Raw genomic sequence first — 22,850 nt, forward strand, 5'->3', positions numbered from 1 at the left:
AGAGCAGAATGAATAATGCAGAGGAACAAATTAGTGACATGGAAGATAGAATAATGGAAATCACCCAATCAGGACAGCACGCAGAAAACCAAATGAAAAAACATGAAAGAAATATGAGACCTATGGGGTAGTATAAAGCTGGCCAATCCACACATAATGGGAATTCCAGAAGGAGAAGAAAGAGAAAAGGTGAATGAAAATATATTTGAAGAAATTATGGATGAAAACTTTCCAAATCTAAAGCATACTGATGTCAAGATATGGGAAACACAGAGGGCCCCCAAACAAGTTGAACCCAAACAGGTCCACACGTTATATGGCAAAAGTTAAAGAGAGGATTCTAAAGGCAGCAAGTGAAAAGCAAAGCGTTAATTATAAGGGACACCCCCATAAGGCTATCAGCTGATTTCTCTACAGAAACACTACAGGCTAGAAGGGAGTGGCAAGATATATTTAAAATGCTGAAAGGAAAAAAAAAAATTGTAGCCTAGAATACCATAGGCCAGCAGCTACAGCTCATATTTGACCCCCTAGCCTGGGAACCTCCATATGTCACAGGTGTGGCCTAAAAAGACAAAAAAAATGTAACTCAGATTAATGTGATTCCATATACCAAGGGTCAAAAACAAAGTCATAATTGTGTCTAAGAAATAATAAAGAAATTGTCTGGATTCACACCAGTGCAATTGCTTTTTTGCATATTTTTTCTTAAAATTTTCCCTTTATTCCTCTTAGTTATAATTCTACCCATAGACATTTTACACTTATTTCTAAAGCTTAGCAATTTTTGAGGTTCAGCATTAAGTTATTGCATAAGATGCTGAATAATCAGTATGTTTTCCTGCTTACTGATTTATGGAATATGCAATTATTTATATTTGTCATGATCAAAATACAACAAAAAACTGTCTTCAATATTTATTTTGATTGTACTATATGTAATTAACATAGTCAATGAAATATATTTTATAATATAAATAAAGCAACATGACAGGATGTATATTAGGGAAAAATTAATTGGACTACTGTTTAAATACAGATTAAAAACCTTAAAAAAAAAGCAGAAATTATAGACCAAGACATTTGTCTTTTTATTAATAACAAATGTGAGAATTTATACATTTAACAAATGTGAAATAATGTACTAGCAATAATTTAAATTTGTTTTATTCTTAAAAATCTAAAAGTTCTAATTTCTATATTATCTCTATTTTAGAATATGTCAACATACTGAATACAATATATTTTTCATATTTTTTTATTTTAATATTTATTGAGACCTATTAATTAGTATTAGAATTATCCTTATCTAAAATAAGTTTTGGTAAATGGGCTGCAAAGTAGACTGATTAGTTGGCATTAAACAACTCTAATCAGAAGCTCAGATTCAGGACTGCTGCAAGCATATCATTTATTTTAACTCTATACTTATTGTTCACATACTTGATAACAGAAATATTCTATCCTTTAATAAAATTAGCAGTTTTTTAAGATATGTAGAATAAAGGGAAACATTTTAGAAACATCTCTGCATTCATATCAACATATATGATCATAGAAGATTATAAATTATAATTATAATTATAGATTGTTCAGTAGTCTGTTCAAAGGCAAAGTCTTTTTCAAGTATGGCCAAATAGGGGAATTCAATTGCTTAATTTAAATGGTAATTTTATTTGTATTCCACTGCAAAGAGCTGCACTTTGTTTAGATTACAAATCAGGTTGTGTGTGTCCATTTGTTTGTTTCTATCTGATTTGCAAATAAATATTTTATATGTGCATCAGAATTTGATCCAATATTTCATTTTCATTGACGCAAACAATAAATGTGTAGTGGAGTTCCTGCTGTGGCTCAGCCGGTTAAGAATCTGACTGGAATCCGTGAGGATGCAGGTTCAATCACTGAAACACTCATTTGGTTAAGGACCCTGCATTGTTGCATGTTGCAGGGTAGATCGCAGATGCAGCTTGGATATGGTATTGCTGTGTCTGTAATGTAGGCCAGCAGCTGCAGCTCCGATTCGACCCCTTGTCTGGGAACTAAAATATGTTGCAAGTGCAGTCCTACAAACACCAAAAAATAAGTGTGTGGTGACAAAAATTACATTCCACAGCTACCTACAGCTATTGAAGCCTATAAATATTGACAAAAGAAACTTCAATATTTATATTCTAAAGTTAAAATATTTCTATAAATCATTTATATATAATATATACCATTTCTATAAATCATTTATTTATAATACATACATAATTAATATGTATCCATAGAGCCAGTTATCATTTTGTGTCAATAGCTCATACACGTACTATGTAACAATTTTCAAATTAAAGTCAATTTTTCATAACTTTTTAAATTTGGTAGCATAAAACAAGTATATTTTTGATAGAAAAATTTTGAAAGTCTCAATAATGTGGTGTATCTATTACAATAACGTGCACATTTAATTTATAAACATAGTATTTCCCTTACTTAAGTACAAAGAGAAAATGTCCTAGAATCAAAAATCAACAGCTACTAGATTAATGGTTTTGTTACTGTGCTGAATCCAAAGCAATATGAGAACAGGATTGTATTTATTCACAATTTCCTCTCTGGCACCAAGGGAAATCCTTGGCAATACATTTGTTGAATGAATAAGAACATCAATTTGAATTTAATTAGTGTGTAAATTATATAACAGACTCAATATTAGTAGCCAATTATTTTCCAAAAATAAAAGTGAGGCAAATAGTTTTATTGCAAAAATAAAAAAAAAAAGTTGACTTTCATAAAGAAGTCTCTGTAAAATAAAGAAAAAACTGTTAAATGCTCAGAAAAATAGTAACAATGAAGCATTATTCTTTTTAATATACTTGGAGTCCTAATATAAGCCTTTCAGAGGAAGGGTAAGAATTAATCATAGTGTACCATTCTTGTAAGAATATATGAACTTATAGATATGTATGATTATAAGATGCATCAAAATATCTAATTCAAAAAAGCATTCATAAAATTTTAACATGAGAATACAAATACATAGTTGCACAAGAATATGTATGATATGGAAAATACAGTAATATTAACTTTTTTTACATTAAACTATTAATTATTCTGCATTTTTGCCATCTTTTAAGAATGTTAAATAGTACAGTCTGGCAAAATAATAAAAATAATTTTTGCCTTATTTTCTTCCTCCTCAGGAGTGTAAAAACGATCATGAATTAATTTTTGCATTGCTTTTTTCTTTTATCCCAAAGTCTAAAGTGCAATGCAAATCTGATTTAAAAGAAATATACAGAGAGTCTATCTCATTTATTCAATTGTAGCATGTTAATGCTATAACATTTTCTCATATATTAACTTTTCAGAACCTGCTACCTCTCAGGAATTATTTAACTGAGAACCAGTGAATTATCTTTCTTTGTAAAAGCCATCTTACATTAAAGACACTTCCAAATTCTATTTGAATTTCTACATTTAAAACCACTTTTTAACAGAAACAATAAAGGAAGAAAAGTTGCTAGGACATCATGTTTCATCCATATTGTTTCTTGAGCAGAGATTTCAGGTCCTGTGAAAAGCTAAAATGTTTTTGGAACAAAGTTTTGTCTGTATTAAATCTGACAATCAAATCTTTTTTTAACCAAAGGAAAAAAATATACAATGCAATTTTGTTTAAATCTTTTCCTGGTAGTGCTGAATGATGAAATCACTTCAGGAAATGAATAGATAAGTCACGACTCAGGGCACAACTAGATCCTAACTCTGTATAATTGACATTGCTGATGCACTCAAGCCTTAGTGTTTGGTGTCTTAAAATGTTTGCCGTTTTACATAAGTGACATCAAAAGAGGCAGAGTGAGTCTACACTGCTGGTCAACTGGCATAAAAAAAATTACTAGTGATTCAAAGATCTAAACATTTGAAAAAAAGTCATATATATCTTGTAAAAATAAACATCTGTTATCATAATAGTCACATGAATAATTAGTACCAATACCAGTACTTTCCACTTTATATGGTATACCCTCTGAATTAAAATATTAGTTTATTTTAAAATATTTGGTTTTCTATATGTGTTGGGTGCTTAAGACATAAAGCCATGAAAAACAAGAATTGTGTCCTCTGAGGGCTAACATTCTAGCAAGGGTGGTTTGAGTAAAGATATGAAGAAGGCTGATCTGGTTTCACCTAAAATTAAAAAACACTGTCTTTTACTTTCATTAGGTTTTTTTGGGGGTAATTTAGGTGAAATGTATTTTTATGACTGCCTAAAGTATTACAGGACAAAAATTCAAAGATAAATATAGTTCAAATATAATTCAAAAATAAAATAGCAAATAAAAGATTTGTGTGTGTGTGTTAGAACATTGGCCATGATACAGTTTTTTAAATAAATATTTGGTCTTCTGGTAGTTGCCAATAATTCACAAATCTCTAGACTTATGTATATGAACAATGGTTCTAATGATTTAGAAATATTTTATCCAGTTACTCTAGCATTATAAGTATGCATACCCACAAAGCAGCATGTGGATATTTACATATTCATTTAAAATATTTTTACCCTTAATAACTTTACAGCTGAAATGTAGAGCTGAAGCTATATGAAAGCTTTATGGCTGTAAGCTTATAGCTTTTTTATATTATATAAAATAAGAAGACATTTATACAATTATAAACTAATACTCTTGACTATAATATGAATTTTATGTAATATAATCCCATCAGGAATTTCTAGAAAAAGAAAAACATCAACTTACATTATTTACTAAAGCAAAACATAATCTTAGAATAAATATTGAAAATTCTGCTCATTGAGAAAGAAATTTCTATAAGATTGATGAGTCTTAAGGCTCAGAGCCCCTCATTTACCAGGCTCCTTTGGGACCAACAAAGGGGCTCTAATAATGTGTTAAGATAGTGATTACATTTTTCTTTCTTAAGGAAAGTCTCTTTTTTTTTTTTTTTTTTTTGCTATTTCTTGGGCTGCTCCCGTGGCATATGGAGGTTCCCAGGCTAGGGGTTGAATTGGAGCTGTAGCCACCGGCCTACGCCAGAGCCACAGCAACGCAGGATCTGAGACGCCTCTGCAACCTACACCACAGCTCACGGCAACGCTGGATCGTTACCCCACTGAGCAAGGGCAAGGACCGAACCCGCAACCTCATGGTTCCTAGTCGGATTCCTTAACCACTGCGCCACGACGGGAACTCCAGGAAAGTCTCATCTTTAAACCCCACAAAACTTGGCTTTCTTCTAGACTCATCATACTTTAGAGTGTAAAATAAACTTGATTTATTCAAGAAATAGTGATACACAATCAGAATGAGGTAGAAAATCAGTGCAGGAGTTCCCGTCATGGCTCAGTGGAAATGAATCTGACTAGTATCCTGGAGGATGCAGGTTCAATCCCTGGCCTTGCTCAGAGGGTTGAGGATCCAGCATTGCCATGAGCTGTGGTGTAGGTTGCAGATGTGGCTCAGATCTGGCATTGCTATGGCTGTGGCATAGGTCAGCTGCTAGAGCTCCAATTCAATACCTAGCCTGGGAACCTCCATATGCCACAGGTGCATCCCTAAAATTAAAAAAAAAAAAAAAAAGACACGTAATAGAAGAAAATCAGGGCAGAAAGCAAAACAAAACAAAACAAACCTCAAATCTGTGGAGAATTCCAGACCAACTTTTACCACTAATGAGCTGAATGAGCTTCAATAATCTTAGTGCTTAGTCTGTCTTTTGTTTGTTTGTTTTTTACTTTTTAAGGCCACACCTGGGGCATATGGAAGTTCCCAGGCTAGGGATGGAATCTGAGCTGCAGCCATCTGCCTGCCTATACTACAGCCACAATAACATGGGATTCCAGCCATGTCTGCAACCTAAACCATACCTTGGGGCAACGCTGGATTTTTAACCCACTGAGGGAAGCCAGGGATCAAACCCACATCCTCATGGATACTAGTTAGGTACATAAACCACTGAGCCATAAGGGGAACTGCTCCTTAGTTTTTCTGGTCCTGTTTTTTCATTTGAAAAATTAAGATTATTCTAAAGTAAATTTATCTCAGCTACTCCGTAGATTTAAATGTCGATTAGTTCACATAAATATTTGTTTAGGTTGGTTTAACATCCCATTACTACCTGCACGTTGAGATGGAAATTATGAAGACTAAAGGTATTTTTCCATTAAGTGTAATTTTAACAGGCATTTCAAATTGAAACATGGAGGATTTGTGTGATCATTCAGGTTGAAGACATCAATGAAAAAAAGACAAAGTACAGAATAAAATAATCTCCCCAGATAAACCCTCAAAATCAAAAGCAATAAAAAATTAGCAGTCATAACCAGAATAACAGGAACAGAAGTGGTTTGCTTTCTGTATTTGATTTAATATTTTTTCCTTCTCTGTTAATGGCTCTTTCTGTGCAATTCACCTGAGTGACCAAACTGCCCTCACAGTTTTCTAAAAACCTAACCTCATTTATTTTCTATTCACTATGAAAAATATATCAAGTGAATTTATACATTTGCTATTTAAATCTGTGCTGAATTCAAATATACCAAGCCAATTATGGACAAGAAATTACTTAAAAATAAATATTTTGTTATTAAATGTAAAATTTTAATTAAAATATTAAAGAGTGGGGTTAGAGAGGTTATATATTTTTCTGTATCTGAAATAACTGCAGATTCAACATGAAAAAGGATATTTATTATATTTCAAAATATATTCATGTGATAATCCATAATTATTAAAACTACTTTGTTTTCAAATAATCTTGTGTTTTTTTACTCAAATATTCTATGCTTCCTTTTCACATTTGTGTTTTTACATATGTTGCTTTGTTGACTGAAATGTGTTTTTTTTGGCATGTTAATACTTTATGATTCAGTTTTGGCATCACCTCTCTTTAGAATCCTTTTCTCACTATCCATTCTGACTTAACACATTATGATCATAACAATTATTCTACTTGTAACACTTTATTTTAATTGCCTTTTAAATTTTTTGGTCTCCCTATTCAGCTATAAGATCCTTAAGTATAAAATGTTGTTCATCTTTTTACTCTATCATGAGTATTGTAGTATGTAGTAGTACAATATTAATTCTACTCGAATGGTGGAATAATTTAACAAATGAATATTCTTACAAAAATCTTCCTTGAATTTAGCTAGACCAATTCTGCTAGCCTTATCTTTGCCCTATCATCTCATTTTATTTTTGAAAAATTAAGGTAATTCCAAAAATATATAAAATAGAGATGTATATATTTTATTAAAACTACTGCTAAAAAAGATTTTTAAAAAAAGTAAAGAAAAAGTAAAACTGATGTGAAATTACTACAAAAATGCATATTTTTATATTAATTATATTTAATTCTAGACTTTATAACATTTAATTTACAGAGGAAAACCTAGTTAATTACATTATCTACAATTTTATTGAGATATAAACTGACCAATTTCTCAGGAAGAGAAAAGTAATACTGTGAATCTTAGATTAAACAGGCATATTTCTCAAGATTTTGCATAAAGAGGGAACAGTATTTAGATCCTAGTTTCAAGGGTCAGGACTCTAGAAGATCTTCCACTAGCCTTTATTAGCATTTTTCCAAGAAATTTTTTCTACTCAGTCCACAAATTTTGACACCATTGTCAATACAATATCATGTAGAAAGATAATATACAATTCCTGACTGTTTAAAAGACAAGATAGCCGCAGATAGCAGAAGAACCATGAGGAGGATCGGTCATACATCTTGTGATATAAAATTTTGCTTCCATGGAATTCCCACCATGGCTCAGTGTAAATGAATCTGTCTAGCATTCATGAGGATGCAGTTACAATCCCTGGCCTTGCTTAGTGGGTAAGGATCCAGCATTGTTGTGAGCTGTGGTGTAGGTTGTATATGTGACTTGGATCCAGCATTGCTGTGGCTGTGGTGTAGGCCAGCAGCTGTAGTTCCAATTCAACCCCTAGCCTGGGAACCTATGCATGCTGCAGGTACAGTCCTAAAAAGAATAAATAAATAAAATTTTACATCCAGAAATGAATAATAGATTTAATAAGAGTATTTCATAATAAATAAAGCACAGAATTTTTGCGTCTGAATGAATAATTTTTATTTTTAAGAAAACATTTACAACTAGTATATAGAACTGGTGTATATAAATAGAAGGACAACAGTTCTATATACTAGTTGGTCCTCTTTCTTATTCATTTTTTCCCCAAGCGCTAATGGAATTCTTAGCCTTAAAAAGTCTTCAATAATTTTTTTTTAAGTTCCTGCTGTGGTGCAATGGGTTAAGAATCCAACTCAGCAGCTTGGGTCATTGCAAAAGCATGGGTTTGATCCCCAGCCTAGTGTAGGTCACAGCTGAGGCTCAGATTCAATCCCTGGCCCAGGAACTTCCATATACCATGAGTGCAACCATAAGAATTTATTTGAACAAAACATAATTCACTGGAAACTCACCAGGGAATATCTAAGCTTAGCATTCAATGGGTGATAGGCTCACAGAAGACAAAGAGGATTTCACTAATATTTAGAGTTTATAAATCATAGTATATAAAATCACATTCTGTTGAAAAGGGTCTTAAAATTTATTATTGTTTATTTTTTCTTCCTTTATCCTTCCCTCTTTCTCTCCTTCATTTCTTTCTTTTTGCTGGCATTGCTAATGTTGTGTACAAGATATTTCCATGAACTGATAAAATTAAACTAAAGGAATTAAGTTTTAAATATTCTTTAAACTCTATGCACATCTGTTTATATCACATCTGCTGAGGAAAAGTTACCTTATGATTTTCTGTTTACTCAAATATTAAAGTTTCAAATGAATGCTATAGTCACCTGCTCTAAAAACTTCTTTTTATGTTTCATATCCTATTCAGAAATTTCTCTATTTTGTCACACATGCCTAAGTATTGAAAATTTTGGACCTGAGTCTATATTTGTGTATTAGTATGTATAATTATATATATATATATAATTGAAAGAGTTAAATATTTTATTTTTATCCCCAAATTTATTATATATTTTTTTCTTTACATGATGTCTTTTTTAAAAAAATCTGATACATAAAACTGAGTGGGCAGTTTTGAATTTTGTTTACTTCGAAAATTGCGAAATTTTTAAAGAAACCTAGGCCCTCTTGGTCTTGTGAGAAATGCTAATTTTTAAGCAAGAGAGACCTGAAGAAGACAAACATATACTGATATAAATGAAGAAACAGAAGCTAAGCTGAAGCAAGTATTCCTTCAAAGACAATAAAAACTCATGATTTAAAATGAGATTTTCTGGTCTATAGGTGTGTATTACAAATTAATGCAAGGTTTTCTTAGGTTGATATTATCTTCACTCCATTTATTACTTGTTAGAAGTACAGTTTATAAAAGCTGGGTAAAAGACTGATAATAAATGCCACTTTGGGTTCTCTTTCTTCATACATATAATCAGGAATTTTCTTAATTTAAATACTTGATATTTGTTTTTAAAAGTTTCTTAATATTTTAATTTTAACATCACATTTCTCTTAGTTGCTTTGTGAAATCACATTTGTTTTGTTCCCCTAGCTTCTGAGCATTTCTGGATGCATATAAGCAGATGCCCCACTGGCCTACCTCATCCTCTGTTCTGAGTGCAACATTCTCAGGTTGCTTTAGTAATTATCCTTTAGTCAAGTATAACAGGCCAGAAGTGGAATCAGAGTTCTTAAACAACAAGGAGGAGGACAGTTCAGTGACATATCAGGACTACTCAAGTCTTTGCTGGTGGGAAGGAGTCCCATATTTTGTTTTTACAAAGTGACCATCTAATGACCGATTTTTCCAATGAGGTCAAGAACTCTGTGAATGTAGAACTGTTTATCCTCTACCTTTCCTGTTAGTGAAGGAGATCTTTGAATCCTAATATTAGAATAATAATTCTTCTTAAGATGCTCTTTTCATTTTTCTGGCTCAAGTTTATGAGAATTGATTTTGAGGTTCATGTCCTTCCTGAAATCAGCAGAACCAAAATGTCTAAAGATGCCCTTTTTCTCCTTCATACGTGAGTAACAGTTTGACTTAATGTAAATAAGTTGAAAAACCTTTGACTATCAGAAGCTTGAAGAATGCATTTATTATTTGCTAGCATAGATTTTTTAAATTTCTTTGCTTTTGTAGGGCCACAATTGCAGTTTATGGAATTTCTCAGGCTAGGGGTCGAATCGGAGCTGCAGGTTTTGGCCTACACCACAGCCACAGCAACTCAGAATCCAAGCTGCATCTCTGACCTACACCACAGCTCACAACAACACCAGATCCTTAACCCACTGAGCGAGGCCAGGGACCAAACCCATGTCCTGATGGATGCTAGTGGGGTTCACTACTGCTGAGCCATAATGGGAACTCCGGCATAGATTGGATAATAAAAAGCCAGACATCAATCTGATCATCCTTCCTTTGTTATGAACTTGAGTATTTCATTGTGGTTATTTAAGTGTTGTCTATTCATAGTTACTCTTCTCATTAGCCTATGTGTGATTTTTCCCTCTTTGGAAGATATCATCTTTTTATTCTTGACATTCTGAAGTGTGATAGAGACAGACTAAATTTGCTCTTTCTTCACTCATTTTTCTGGTTGCTTTCTGGGCTACTCATTTTAGAGTAGTAAATAAACAAACAAACAAACGAACAATCAAAAAACCTCAGTTAAATGTAGCTGGGAGACCAGCAAAAGGAGCCCTCACATCTGGTGACAATAGCAGAGCCCAACAGGAAAAGGAAAGACTTTTCTGGGCAATTATTCTGCCCATGAAAAGCTATTGACTCTTCTTTAACCTCCCAACTTCTTTCCCCTCTAAGACAACCTCACCTTCCCTTCCTGTGCTGGCTCTTGCGCATGGCTCATGGTGTATGCAAAGCCTGATCGTGGTTCTCTGCTGATCCCAAATAAGCCAATTTTTACTTGAGAAATATCTGGCAGTCATTTTATTTAGGTCATAAAAGGACCAGAGAGGACCGCTAAAGGCTCCAAGGCTGGAGTGAAAACAGATGTTATACCCCCAATTAATCCCACTGTCATTCACTGCTTTTCTTGCTGGTCCTGGAATTTGAAAGAACACCTTTCTGTGATCCTAGCTCATACCCTCTTGGCACTTGTAATTTTCTTCTTTGCATTTGAATAAGGCCTTATTCAGAATATCAATCAGCCATAAAAATGAATGAAATAATGACATTTAGGGGAACAAGGATGGACTAGACATTATCATACTAAATGAAGTAAGTCAGATGGTGAAAGAAAATGTCCTATTACTTACATGTGGAATCTTAAAAAAAGGATAAAAATGAACTTATTTGTAAAACAGAAACAGATTCAGTGACTTTGAAAAATTTATGGTTACCAAAGGGGACAGGTTGGGAGTGGGGGATGGACTGAGGGTTTGGGATTGGCGTATGCACACTGAGTTATATGGAAGGATTGCACATCAGAGACCCGCTGTATTGCACAAAGAATTCTAACCAATATTCTATGATTATCTATGTGGGAAAAGAATCTAAAAGAGAATAGATGTGTACATGTATAACTGAATTACTTTGCCGTGCAGCAGAAATTATCACAGCATTGTAAATCAGCTATACTTCAATAAAATTTTTAAAAAATGAAAAATACATGATTTAAAGGTTTTTGTCTTTCTGGTTAAACCTTTGCCTGTATGTTTGGTAATTTGGTATAAATTTGAGTACAGACTATTTCACTGAAATTGGCTCACCTTTGGGCAATTCCCTTCAGGACAAGGGTCTGCCTCTCCTAAACCTTCTAGACTTCAACCCATTCCTTAGGGAACAGGGGTTTTTCTGAAACTCCATCGTTATTCAGCCTACAGCCTATTCCTTTGGAATTAGCTGTTCTCTGGAGCCTGGATAAAAGAGCCTTTGTTTTGGGCTCACAGGGACTACACTGTCTCCTTAGGACTGGCTAAATTTAGCTAGCAAGCTGTTTGAACCTAGCTGTTTGTGTTGCAAACTCTTTGAGCGGTTTAAAAATTGTTCTTTACTCTAGAGGAAAACCTCTGAGAAATGGGGATCCCAGATTTTTCTAATAATTTTGAGGGTCCCCTCCATCCCACCCAGGGACTCCTGTCAATTTTATGTTTAAAATACATGTTTCTTCCCCATGTGCTTTTCTAATTAAACGTACAGACCCGACCAAGGGCAATTTCAAATATCAATGGTCATCATGGAAAAGAGTTTGAAATCCTCAAACTTAATTTCCTTAAAACTGAACAGTACTACCACAGTTCAAAAGTTTCCAGAACTGAATAAAAGTTTATTCTGATTGTTATTTTGAAACATCTCAATATTACCAAGAGTCTAATATTACCTCTCTGAGAAATAAGATTTTAGGATTGACCAAGCCAAATAAATGATTTAAGAAGATAAAATAAATGATTTGCAAAGCCTAAGGCTCTTCTTCTTCCTTAGCTTCCTTTTACCAGGCTCCAGCTCCAGAGCCAACTTGTTGCTCTGCCTGGGTTCCTCATGGCCAGACTCCACCTTTGGGTCCATCTTCTTCCTTCCCATTTTATTGTCCATACTTCCATTATACCTTCAATTTCCCCATAGCAATTCTCTTACCCAACTCCTTCTTTCTCCTGAAACCCTCACCACTCTCTTTTCCTCTGAAATTGTCAGAGCTTGTCCCTTTAAAATTAAGCCTATTACAAATGTGTTTGTCAAAGCTTCAGATGATCTATCATATCTAAGACTGTAATAACATACGGACTTTAGACAAAAAGTGCCTTCAACCCCACCTTGTTACTTGAATGCAACCTTAAAAAGCTTCCAATCTCTGCATTTGCCTTCTGATATGAGACAGTATACCCAGGAAAGTTGTTTCCTCATATTTAGAGACAAAAAACCCTCTGAAACTAGAAAAGTGGACTCTTGATCAGCATTGTTTTCAGAGAAAGTTCTCGATGAATGGGGAGAATGTAAAAAAAATTGATAAACAAAAATCTCATTGAATTAGAACTGGGGCACCAGAAGGGGGAGTTTTCATGCCCTGGGAGAACAAGAGCGCCCGATGGGAAGAAGGACACTTCTTCTTTCCTGGCAAAGACTAAGATAATGAAAAATCATGGATGCTTTGTTTACTATAACTTCCCAACTTTCTTTCCCCCTCTAAAAAATATCTAACTTCCCTTGCTGTGTGGGAACTTTCACATGCCTCACAATTACAATTCTGTACTGATCCCAGATAAACCAACCCATTCTTGCTAAAGAAATACCTGACACTCTATTTGTTTCAGGTCAACAGAGGCCATGTGTTATACTTCAGAGGAATTCTCTGTTTATTTCTTCTTTTTTTTTTTTTGCTTGTCTTTTCTAGGGCCACAACTGCAACATATGGAACTTCCCAGGCTAGGGGTCTAATCAGAGCGGTAGACCTGGCCTATACCATAGCTACAGCAATGTGGGATCTGAGCCATGTCTGCGACCTACACCACAGCTCATGGCAACGCTGGATCCTTAACGCACTGAGTGAGGCCAGGGATCGAACCTGCAACCTCATGGTTCCTAGTTGGATTCAGTAACCACTGAGCCACAGAGGGAACTCCTAATTCTTATTTTTCTCTCCCACTTTCTCAGTACTCTTTTTCTAAAACTATCATGGATAGGATATCATACTCCTCATTATTGAATTTTTGTCTCATCTGTTCTACCATACTTTTAATTAATTTCCTCTTAATGATTTTTAAGAGACTATGTTAATTTTATTTTTCCAAAAGTTTTATTTAATATTTAATGGCAGTAAACATCTTAAATTTAAAGATGTGTCATATTTTTCTTTTTTCTCTTTTTTAAACTGATTATTTTAAGGATGAATATATTATGGCATCTATTGAAGGATACTAAATACTTTTTTTTTTTGTCTTTTTAGGACCAATCCTGGGATATATGGAAGCTCCCAGGTGAGGGGTTGAATCAGAGCTGTAGCTGCCAGCATATACCACAGCCACAGCAATGCAGGATCCAAGCCACATCTTTGACCTACACCCCAGTTCACAGCAACACCAGATCCTTAATCCACTGAGTGAAGCCAGGGATCAAACCTACATCCTCATGGATACTAGTCACTTTAATTACTGTTGAGCCATAATGGGAACTCCCCAAATATACTTATGGTCTTTATATCCTGTAAGTTTTCTACTGGAAGCTGAACTATGTCTGGGTTTTCAGAGAATGTTATATAGACGTATATATTTTTTCTTTTAATCCCTAAAATATATCTAGGAATCTTGATAGCTTGTAGATCCATAAATTCCTGGAGTCTATATGCATAGAAGGCTTTTGCATTAGGAAGACTGGATGGTGGACCAGCCAATAAGTTAGATAATCCTTAAGTGGCAGAATATAAAGGTCTTTTTGTCCTAATATATTAGTTCAAATTGTATCATTTCAACTGTATCAAAATCACTGATATGAAAATAACAAACTTGGCTCTGTCAGTATTTTCCCTTTTCACTCACATTAGGATTGGAGAATATATATGAATAGTGTATCAGCACAGAATTTATCTATCTAGTCCATTTTTCTACCTACTTATTTTATCTATATCTAACAGACAGACAAATCCTTCAAATCTAAAGTTCTTTGGTTGAATTATTTCTCAAAATCATTCTACAGGAATTTTTACAATCATCATTTTCATTCAGATACTCATAGATATTGAATTGATATTTTGTGCAGATAAAATGATAGAATGAGTTTTAATTGATAAAGTAAAAAATATAGGAAATGTAATTACTGGAGAATATAATTAAATATATATCTTTCATATTATTAGTTTATTGGCAACAACATGTTGTATTAGAAATATTATGACTTTGGGATCAAAAAAGCTTAGTTTAAAATTAAAAGTCTTTCTAGGAAGATGATGTGACATTGAGAAAATTAACTATTTTGTTTATGAGTTTTTTAAATCTTAAAATGGCAACAAAATATTTATATTATAAGGTGGTTGTGGGTAAAAGATATCAACATTTCAGTAAACATTGACTATTTTTTTCTACATTTCCTCAGCATCTGAATATCCTTGTTTGAGAATATTCACAGAGCTGCTTTCTTCTATAGTTGCCAATAATTGTGTTACTTTTTTTTTTCCTGACTCTGAAAAACTAAGATTGATACATACAAACTAAATTTGGCTGATAAGTGAGTCCCAACAGGAACTTTAAAACTCTAATGAGCAAAACAAAGAAGGAAACCAAGATTTTATTTTGCTGTTCTGCAGACTCAAGAAGAAACTGACAATCCAAATATACCAATAAAAAGTAAAGAGTAATTAGTAATTTAAAAACTTTTCACTAAATAAAGCCCACCTAAGTTCCCTTGGCTTTAGTGATGAGTTCTATTAAAAGTTTAAAGAAGAATTAGCATGAGTCCTCACAAACTATTCCAGAGGATAGATCAGTGAACATTCCCCAAATAATTTTATCAGGTCAGCATTACCTTGAGTCTCAAGTCAGATGAAGACATCATAAGAAAAGAAAACTACAGACTAATATCTTAAATATTAAGAAATCAACAAAAATCTACTAATTTAATAAAAATGTTCAGCAAATTTTCAGGATTCAAGCTCAGTATATAAATATAAACTTGTATTTATAGACACTAGCAATGAAAAAGCAGAAAATGAATATGAAGTCATTACATTTACAATAACATCAGATATAATAAAATATTTAGCAAAGGAAGTGAAAGAAAGTGGACCTAAGTAAATAGAACATAATGCTCACTGATTGGAAGACAGTATTAATAAGATGGCAAAGCTCACAAATTAATCTACAGATTTAACACCATCAATATCTGAATCCCAGCTATTTTTCTGCAGATATTTAGAAAGTTATTCTAAAATTTGTATGGAAATGCAAGAGACAGAATAGCTCACAAAATTTTAGGGAAAAAAAAGAGTAAAGTCAAAAAAAAGAGTAAAGTCAGAGGGCTGAGTTTATCCAATTACAGAACTTACTACACAGCTACAGTAATCAAGGCATTATTGTACTGGCATAAAGATAGGCACAGATATTAATGGAATGGAATTGAGTATCTATAAGTAAACCCTCATATTTATGGCCAATTGATTTTTGAGTATGGTGTCAGGGTAATTCAATAGGAATTTTATTCAACAAATAATGATAGATCAATATACAAAAGAATCATGTTGAATTGCTATCTCATACCATATTAAAAAAAAATTCAAAATGTATCATGTTTTTAAATTTAAGACATAAAAATTAAAAAATTCTAAAAGAAAACATAGGCATAAATTTTATGACCATAGATTAGACATTTTCTCTGATATACCACCAAAAGCACAAGTAACAGAAGAAAAAAATTAAATTAGACTTTCTCAAGTTAATATTTTTATGCTTCAAAGAAAGTATCAATAAAGCTATTGGAACCCATAGAAAGGGATAAGATATTTGCAAATGTTATTTCTGACAGAGGACTAATATATAGAATATCAAATAAACAACTACAACTCAACAATAAAAGGGAAAATAGTCCAAACAAAAACTAGTTAAAGTATTTGAATAAAAATTTACCCAAATGAGATATGTAAAAGGCCTATCAGCACATGAAAATTTCCTTAAAATTATTCATTAGAGAACTCTCTATAGAACTATGAGATACTACTTCATATAGTTGACCATTTTAATAAAATAAGAATTGAGATTATCTATTTTCAAGAATGTGCAAAAATTGGCATCTTCATATATTGCTTAGGAGATAGAAAATGGAGCAGTTATTCTGGAAAACACCTGAGCAGTTCTTCCAAAACTTAAAGATGGGGAGTTACAATATGATTCAACAATTTGACATATATATGTATGTGTATATATATATACATATACTCACACAAAAATGCATACATGAATGATCATAGCATTTTTATTCATAATAACCAAAAAGTGGAAACAATCCAAATGTTAATGATATATAAATAAAATGTGATAAATCATAACAGCAGAATATTACTCAACTGAAAAAGTAATGAAGTACTGATACATGCAACAAAATGGATGGAACTTGAAAATATTTATGCTATGTGAGAGAAGCCATACAAAAAAAGCCACAAATTATGTGATTCTATTAATATGAAATGTCCAAAATTGGCAATGGGCAATTCTATAGACAGAAAATATATTAATTTTTGCTTAGGGATAGGGATAGGCTACAATGACAAGTGACTGCTATTGGTTACAGGGTTTCTCTTTAGGATGATAAAAATGTTTTCTTGGAGTTTGACAGTGGTGAAGGCTGCACAACTCTGTGAATAGACTAAAATAACTCAATTCTACACTTTAGCACTTAATCGTATCTCAACTGAAAACTAATAAAACAAAACAAAAACAAAAACAATGCCCACCATATATTTAACATACAACATGGAGCATGGCATATAGAAAATCCATAATAAACAGTGACTATATTGACATTTGTCAATTTCTCCTAAAAATGACTTGATTGCAAACAGTGTATTATAGTAATATCTTATTCAAGTTTATACAATGTAAAATAGGAAGATATGATATATAGAATTATGTGTTTCAAAGACATACATGCTAAAATTCTTAGCATAGTGAGATAACTATGATCTTAATTAGTTTAATTCTCTAGACAGATGCATTACTCCCTTATTGTCACTGACTTAATTTGAATACAATTTTATCCAGCAGAATGATAATGATAATGATAATGATAATTATTCATTTATTAATAGCCATAAAATATTTTGACCACATCTTAAACTTTAGCAACCAAATAACTCATATCTTTCCTGTACAATGATGTAAGAAATTTTTTTTCCAAGCAGATCAAGATGACAGAAAACTATATAAATCAAAGAAGTTATTTCAAGTTTTTATATTTTAAAATTTTATTTTATACTCTAGCTCTTGAACCTGAATGAATAATATGGGATACATAGTCAATATTGTTATCTCACTGCATACCACAATATAGGTATTGGTTTATGATGGCAAATAAATGAGAAATTCTGTACAGCACTATTTATAATAGCCAAGACATGGAAACAACCTTAATGTCCATCAACAGATGAATGGGTTAAGAAGATGTGGTACATATATGGAGTACTACTAAGTCATAAAAAATGAAATAATGTGGTTTACAGCAACATGGATACAATTAGAGATTAATTATACTAAGTGAAGTAAGTCAGAAAGAAAAGGATAAATTTCATATATCAATTATATGTGGAATCTAATATATGGTGAAACTGAACTGATGTACAAAACAGAAACAGACTCACAGACATGGAGAAAACATTTGTGGTTGCCAAGTGGGAAGGGGGAAGGAGTTGATCGACAGGGAGTTTAGGGTTAAAAACATTTATACTGAGAATGGATAGACAATAATTTCCTACTATATAACAGAAGGAACTATATCCAATTTCCTGGAATAGATCATGGTGAGTTAGTCTCTAAAAAATAAGAATGTATACATATATAATACGTATGTATTATATATAATATATATATAATATGTGTTATACACATATGACTTAGTTATTTTACTGCACAGCAGAAATTGGCACATTATAAATCAACTATACTTTAATAAAAAAAAACCTAAAAATGGGACATTCTAGTTTATGAACAAATAAAGAACTAGTGTCTATGTTTGTTGGTTTACACTCAAACCCAATATTGGTGATTACAACAAAGCTAGACTCATCGTACATATTTTAAAAACTAACATCAAGACTGTGAAAGTGATTAGAGAAGCAGAGTCAGCCGTGACATCCTGAATGGGGAAAAAAAAAAAATCCATGTCACTGCCTTGGGGGAATATTTTGGAGGAAAATTGATCTGCATTCTTTTTCCTATGCCACATCATTCTCTTCAAAAGAGTTATTGCATCTTCTATACTTCCAAGCAGTGAAACAGCAGTGCCCACACGGAACTGGCCAGGATTTGTTGGATAACATCAGGATGTAATAAGAGTCCAGCTTGCATGAGGAACTGTGAACTGCAAAAGCAAACAGACTTGCTGGTTTAGCAATATCCCTTCCCATTCTAGCTCCCAGCCCTGTAGTTAGGGCATCACAGATAATGAAGAAAGGTTCAAGGATACTTATGTACAAATGAAGGTAAGTAGTCATGTCCCTGAAGTCTGCATGTTAGGAATAAAAGCAAATGAATTAGGCAAAGTCAGCTTGCAAAATCAGGGCTCCATACTCTGGTGTAATTTTCCTACCCACTCCTGAATGTTTTAGAAAGACACAAAGTCTTGGTCTTTATACAAATATCCAAAGTATCTGATATTTTCATATGAGTGCATGATTAAAAATTCATACATTTCAGTGGTTACAACTACTGTTAAATAGAATTACAAGAGAAGTCGAGGAAGAAGAAATGGAGAGAGATAAGGAAGAGGAGAAAGAAGAGAAAGAAGAGGGAGAGGAGGAGGAAAAAAAAATGACTAATAAGAGAAAGAGAAAAGTAAGAGGAGAGAGAAAAAAGATGAGTTGGAAATTGTGATGATCATTGTACAATTATAAATGTAATAAAATTCACTGAGTTAAAAAAATTAACAAAAAAGATGTGTTGGAGGAAGATGATTACCTATAATAAAAATAATAAATTAATGAGGCAGATAGGAATTTGAAATAGGCATAATAAATAGCCTCTCAGAGAAAAGAGAGGGTACTAATGCCATTAAGAAGAAGGAAACAATCATAATAAATTACCAAGTAGGGATAGTGAGAATGTAAAAAACAAATTAATTGAGATTAAGACATCAATGCACAAGATACCTATCATGATGCACACAGGTCAAGCACAATTTGAAATTATTCATCAAACAGGAATCCAGGAAAATATACAATTAAACATAAAGGATATAAAGGATTAAATAAGAAATACTAACATCTATGTAATTGAAATTCCTGGAAGAAAGAAGAAGGTAAATCACAGACTGGTATGTTGTACTGAAGGAATAGGATCTTAGGCAAAGGATGTTTATTACATTTGGGTATGATAAGTAATGCCGAACTTCCTGCTATTCAACTGATCATAAAAACTTGACTGATCATTAAAGGAAGCACTTTGCATTTTCATAGAATACACATGAGTCTTGTGTTGCTGTCAATCTGGCTGTCCAATTTGGACCTTGGATTGGCATCCAAGCCAAAGGAGTTTTCTGTGTACTGGGCATTGCTACCAAACCACGAGCCCATTTCAGATAAAAATTATCCCCAGAAACAATGTCCTATGGTATGATTTTACCTACTAACTCAATCATGTCTGATTGTGGGGAGTACTGTAGTGGAGAACATTTCTTAAAATTAACAGAAAGCAATAACCACTAACAAGTAAACCACAGAGGAAGCCAATGACATGAGATAGAAGGAGAGGTGATCTACTTGATAACGGAAGCAAAGCAGATAAAAAAGCACAAAATGGGAGAAGCTTAAACATGAATATAATGGACTACTAGAGTCTGTATTGAGTCACTAAAACTTGAGAGAAATGGTGCATTACATATCACGTCTTATAAAATGCCTTATAACATTTTCTATACAACCTTACTTATGCAATTAATTGTTTAACAAATAAGACAAATTAAAGGACAGATTCTAAGACTACCATCCTACTCATCACTGGAGTCTAAAGGGTGAGCAGCTTGTATGATAGGATTTGAGGCAAACCAATACCTTATACACTTTAAACACTCAAAATTACACCACTTAAGGTGTATTCCTGGTGAAAAAAATTCTACTATGTTCTCTTGATATGCAAATATTCTACCTAAATGAACTTTAGCATATCTTAAGATAAAGGAATTCAATTGTCTAAAAAGAAAGACATTAAATTCCCCAAATTCCAATCTAGATTGTTTATTCTCTATATATCTACCCAGACAGGAACATAGGTAGTCAAATAGCTGGAGCTTCTACATGGATATGAAAGCCAAAATCCTTCCATATATTTGAAAAATGTCATACAAGAGACTTTTTATATAATATTACCTGAGAAATAATTCGCTGTTCATATTTTCCATATTATACTCGGGGGCTATTTGATTTAAAGAATTTATATCATTTTTTATTTAAAACAAAAAATTGGGGAGCTTGAAAATTTTCTAAAATATGTATTACTATTCCTTTATTTTACTAATGAGCAACCTGAAGATGATGCACAAAGGTCAAGGACAATTTGAAGGCAAAAACTAGAAGAACAAAATGTGCATTGCTTTAGTTTAGAGCTATTTTATTTATTTTTATAATTAAATTTATCTTAGATGATGGTAGACAAAAATGGGAATTGCAGTGCTGAAGAACTCAAAAGCTGAATTATCATTAATACTTGTTTTTGAAATTCTCTATGATTTTGACTACCTATGAATGTTTAAATCAGTGGATTTGCAATTAAACCTTGATATCTCTCTAATGTGTATTTCTAAATATATGAAATGTATTTAGTTGACTATCTGACATATTTCAGATCTTTGAAAATATAATTTTTTCTTCTTACAATCCACATGATAAAAAGTGCAAATTCAGGAACTGTATAGATTCCTCTTCTTCAAATATTTGTATAGGACTTTAAATTTTTTTTTTTTTTTTGGTCTTTTTAGGGCTGCACCTGCAGCGTATGGAGGTTCCCAGGATAGGGGTCAAATCAGAGCTCTAGCTGCCAGCCTGTACCACAGCCATAGCAACACTGGATTTGAGCCACGTATGCGACCTAGAATGGAGCTCATGGCAATGCCAGATCCTTAACTCACTGAGCGAGGCCAGGGATTGAACCCATATCTTCATGGATACTAGTTGGGTTTGTTAAGCATTGAGCCATGATGGGAACTCCTAGACTTTACAATTTATAAGTGACTTCATATTCATTGTCCTGGGGACATGTCTTGGATCGTCAGTGTCAGAAAATGAGACACATGAACATGGGGAGATATCGACAAGGCTCTTTACTTCTGCAAAAGGATGTGGGTACTCAAAAAGCATGCACAAGAAGAGACCTCCCTATTTATCCCTAATTCAGGTGATGTACCTGTCCCCTTCTTATTGGTCAGATCAGGGCACACATTCTTCTCTGTTGGCTAATTGTAAACAAATTGTTACTGGGAAAGTGTGGGGGGGGGGGTGTCGCAGGAAGGCGTCTCAGCCAAAACTGGAGCAAAATGGAGTAAGAAAGATTTCCTTTGATAGAAAGACATTATGTTACTTTCCACAGTTGTCAGCATTAGATTTTTATCTAGTTAACCTTGAATTGGTGACAAACCATGAAACAGATGCTGATAGTTTAATTGCTGGCCTGAAAATATGCCAGTATCATATGGTAGATTAAAAACTCACAACCAGATTTTCTGTATCCAAATATAATTCTCTCCATCTCCAGGTATTTACTCCATCATAGAGATCCAGTGAATCCTATCATATTGAGCCCTAGAGCCAGTCTATGTGTCATTGTTTTCTTAAACCTAGGTTGCCTTCTTGCCATGGAATTTTCAAGTTGGAATCAATTAAGTGCAATGATATAGCTAGACTTACTTATCTAGTAATGTGAGAGTAAGCCACATTAATTAAGTTTTCCTCTATTCACATTAATCATTTTTTCCTCTAGGCTGCATTGCTTTGATCTCTCTGAGAGTTCTGCATTTTTTTCTTGATATCAAATAATTTTTGCAGGTTGTATGATGTCAGATTATGAAAACTTTGAGGATAACATGAGATCTACTTATTTTGGTATATTTGACATTGCTCTCAACAGTTTAATGTACATGATCAACAAAGGAAAATTTAAAGTAAATATTCCAAATAAGTCCACAGTTTAACCT

General features: G+C 33.0%; 1 protein-coding gene across 1 annotated transcript in view; it reads right to left on the bottom strand.

Annotated features, from left to right (window-relative positions):
- The window catches only part of KLHL1 (kelch like family member 1), a 384,315-nt gene that overhangs the window by 52,319 nt on the left and 309,146 nt on the right, over positions 1-22,850 (bottom strand). The gene's annotated exons all lie outside the window — the stretch shown is intronic.

The sequence above is a fragment of the Phacochoerus africanus genome, chromosome 13 (genome assembly GCF_016906955.1).
Source record: "Phacochoerus africanus isolate WHEZ1 chromosome 13, ROS_Pafr_v1, whole genome shotgun sequence".
In the NCBI taxonomy this organism is placed as follows: domain Eukaryota; kingdom Metazoa; phylum Chordata; class Mammalia; order Artiodactyla; family Suidae; genus Phacochoerus; species Phacochoerus africanus.